Here is a 4,077-nt window from a genome sequence, read left to right on the forward strand (position 1 = left end):
TTTCCAGTTTTTGCCCATTCAGTATAGTATTGGCTGTGGGTGTGTCATAAATAGCTCTTATTATTTGGAGATACGTCCCATCAATACCTAGTTTATTGAGAGTTTTTAGCATGAAGGACTGTTGAATTTTGTCGAAGGCCTTTTCTGCATCTATTGAGATAATCATGTGGTTTTTGTCATTGGTTCTGTGTATATGATGGATTACATTTATTGATTTGTGTATGTTGAACCAGCCTTGCATCCCAGGGATGAAGCCAACTTGATGGTGGTGGATAAGCTTTTTAATGTGCTGCTGGATTCGGTCTGCCAGTATTTTATTGAGGATTTTTGCATTGATGTTCATCAGGGATATTGGTGTAAAATTCTCTTTTTTTTTTGTTGTGTCTCTGCCAGGCTTTGGTATCAGGATGATGTTGCTCTCATAAAATGAATTAGGGAGGATTTTCTCTTTTTCTATTGATTGGAATAGTTTCAGAAGGAATGGTACCAGCTCCTCTTTGTACCTCTGGTAGAATTAGGCTGTGAATCCATCTGGTCCTGGACTTTTTTTGGTTGGTAGGCTATTAATTATTGGATTCTTGAAGTCTTTATAGTAAACATAATACACATGCTATGCCAGCTTGGGGTTTTAACAGCTCTGGGTAGCTCTTTGCATATAGATGTAGAAAGGTGAAAGAAAAGTGGAAACATATCTACATTCTTGGGTAAATATTTAGAGATGAACAATGAATCAACTGTTCAACAGACACTTTGCATATGTATGTGATAAAAATATTTCAATAGAAATAGGATGGCTAGACACTTGCCAGATAATCTGATGGCCTGGGTTCTCTTAAAGGCTTGTAATTGACGCCTAGTGTTTCTTCAGTTTTGCCATTTGTCTCCAAATAAGGAAACAACCAACATAACATTTTCTAATTGCTATAGACATGTGGAGAGATATCTTATTTTTTGCATGGAGTTTTTGAGGTCCTGATAAAGGTATTAAGAAAGGTCGCATTCTCCTCACATTTTTTTTTTTTTTTTCCTGAGTTAGGTATAGAGAAATAGAGTATTGAATCTTTTTCTTTCATTTTTGGATAATTCAGTGAAACTGAATAATCAGTCCTGGTCATGAGGGACAATGAGCTATGAGTAAAGAGAGAAAAAGAGGAGCTGAAATGACCCAGTCTTCTGGTCTTCTGGATTTCTCAGAGGCACAGCTTTTCTGACTGGTTGTAAACTCTGCCAAAAAAAAAAAAAAAAGAGAGAAAGAGGAAGGAGGAAGAAGAAGAGAGGAGGAGAGGAGAGGGGAGGGGAGGAGAGACAGAGAGAAAAAGAACACAACAAGGAGGATATTTTCTTTCATGGACCAAAGAAGATGGCCTTGTAGGTGAGCCTGAGGCCAGAGAGCCTGAGGCAAAGGGCAATGATGAGTTGGATAACAGAGAGGAGCCATTGTGGAACTACCAGTCTGAGCCATAGAATATATAGATGAAGAATACGATCTAAACCTGAGGTCAAGGACTTTTCGGTGCTTTAGAGCGGCACGTGTTCATGCCTGCTATGGACTAACTGTGAGATTGTTCCTATTGGATTTTTACAATTTCTTTCTTTCACAAATATACTGAGGCAAGTAATAGACCTATGCTCACAATATAGTACATGTCTAATAGGGGGAAACATTCACTTCATCCTGTGGGTTTGAGGATGGGAAGAAAAAGATCATGGGCATCTAAAATCAAGCATAAGAAATGGCAAGAGGGAGTCTAGGGAGGTAGGAAGAGGCCTGGTAATACAAGGTCTCACATGCCGTGCTCCGGAACTCACACTGTTTTCTATAGGTGATAGGGAGATACTCAAGAGTTAAAGAGAGAAGTAGCAGGGTCAGAGTTTCGTTTTAGGTACTCAGCTGGGGGGAAGCATGTGGGAAAGTGGACTGGATTCTGGTGGCTAATGCAACAGTCCAGATGAGAAATAAGGCCTGTGGCTGGGTGTGGTGGCTCACACCTGTAATCCTAGCAATTTGGGAGGCCAAGGTGGGTGGATCACTCGTGGCCAGGAGTTCAATACCAGCCTGGCCAACATGATGAAACCCATCTGTACCAAAAAAAAAAAAAAAAAAAAAAGTAGCTGGGCATGGTGCGCCCTTGTAGTCCCAGCTATAAGGGTTGCTGAGGAAGGGGGGTCGCTTGATCCCAGGAGGCAGAGGTTGTTGTGCTCCGAGATCACACCACTGCACTCCAGCCTAGGAGACAGAGTCTTGCTCTGTCTCAAAAAAAAAAAAAAAAGAAAGAAAAAAAGAAATAAGGGCCTGAATTGGGGGAAGTATACTAGGTTTACGAAAGAGGAAGAGAATAATAGAAATAATTATGGGCTAAAATTACAGACCTTTATGATAAAATTATTTTAATTTTACTAATAGGGAATTAATTATATTATAATTATAACATCAGTGAATAGAGAAGAGGGAATTGTTTATTTATTTATTTATTTATTTTTTTGAGACGGAGTCTCGCTCTGTCGCCGAGGCTGGAGTGCAGTGGCCGGATCTCAGCTCACTGCAAGCTCCGCCTCCCGGGTTTACGCCCTTCTCCTGCCTCATCCTCCCGAGTAGCTGGGACTACAGGCGCCCGCCAACTCACCCGGCTAGTTTTTTGTATTTTTTTTTTAGTAGAGACGGGGTTTCACCGTGTTAGCCAGGATGGTCTCGATCTCCTGACCTCGTGATCCACCAGTCTCGGCCTCCCAAAGTTCTGGGATTACAGGCTTGAGCCACCGCGCTCAGCCGAGGGAATTGTTTAAAATGGCCCCAGCTTATTGGGTAAAGGAAGTTGTCATTTACTGAGACAAGACAGAAAGACTAGCTGTGCTCACCAGGATAAGGAGGTGGGAGGGCAGTGGAGGGAGTGAGTAGAGATGATGTATTCAGTTTTGGACTTGTTGAATTGAATGTATTAAATAGTCACATAGAAATGTCCATCAGGAAGTTGGGGATGAGTCTAAAACTTAGAGAAGAGGTCAGAATTGTAAATAAGAATTAGAAGTCATTTGCACTGTGGGTGCTGGTTGAAATGAGTATGGATAAGATCAGGTAGGGAGATTATTTTTAGCAAGAAGCATTATATAGACTGAGGAATAAAACCTGGGATAAGATTATTCCAACTATGTTTTAAGACTGACTAGAGGATAATGAAGTCAATATAGTGACTCTGGAGAGCGATCATTTTTCTTTTTTACTTTAAACAATTTTTTTGAAGTATAGTTTATATATAGTAAAATGCAGCCATTTTAAGTGTTGAATGCAGTGAGTTGCAAGACTTGTATAAACCTGTGTAACTATCACCCAAACAAGTTATAGTACATGGCCATTGTACCCACCCTGAGTGATCTGCCGCCCCTTTCTAGCCAATCCTCCCACAAAAGGAAGCCATGTTCTGATTTGCATCACCATAGATTGATTTGGCCTGTGCTATAATTTCATACCAATGGAATACAGTTTGTCCTCCCTCATTTCTGGCTTTTTTTGCTCAACATAAAGTTTTGAGATTTGTTTTCCTTGCTCTCATGTCTCAGCAGTCTTTTATATTGCTGAATAGTAGTCTTTGACTTAACACACCACAAAATGTTTTGTCGTTTGAGTTTGGAAGTCTGGCACATTTTTCATTATATTTATTCCAATGTGTTTCAGGTTTTTTGATGCATATGGCAATTATCTTTTTAAAAATTTTGTTCTCTAGTTGCTATTGCTGCTATGCAGAAATAGGATAGATTTTAGAGGAAACAGTTTTGTGAGATATAATTCATATTCCATACAATTGACTAATTTAAAGTGTATAATTCAATGATCTTCAGTATATTTACAGAGTTGTGCAACCATCCCCACAATTGATTCTAGAATATTTTCATTGCCTCAAAAAGAAAGCCTGGTCAGGGCATGGTGGCTCACGTCTGTAATCCCAGCACTTTGGGAGGCCAAGGCAGTCAGATCACTTGAGGCCAGGAGTTGGAGACCATCCTGGCCAACATGGTGAAACCCTATCTCTACTAAAAATACAAAAATTAGCTGGGCATGGTGGCGAGCACCTGTAATCCCAG

The sequence above is a fragment of the Mandrillus leucophaeus genome, unplaced genomic scaffold (genome assembly GCF_000951045.1).
Source record: "Mandrillus leucophaeus isolate KB7577 unplaced genomic scaffold, Mleu.le_1.0 Scaffold956, whole genome shotgun sequence".
Classification (NCBI taxonomy): domain Eukaryota; kingdom Metazoa; phylum Chordata; class Mammalia; order Primates; family Cercopithecidae; genus Mandrillus; species Mandrillus leucophaeus.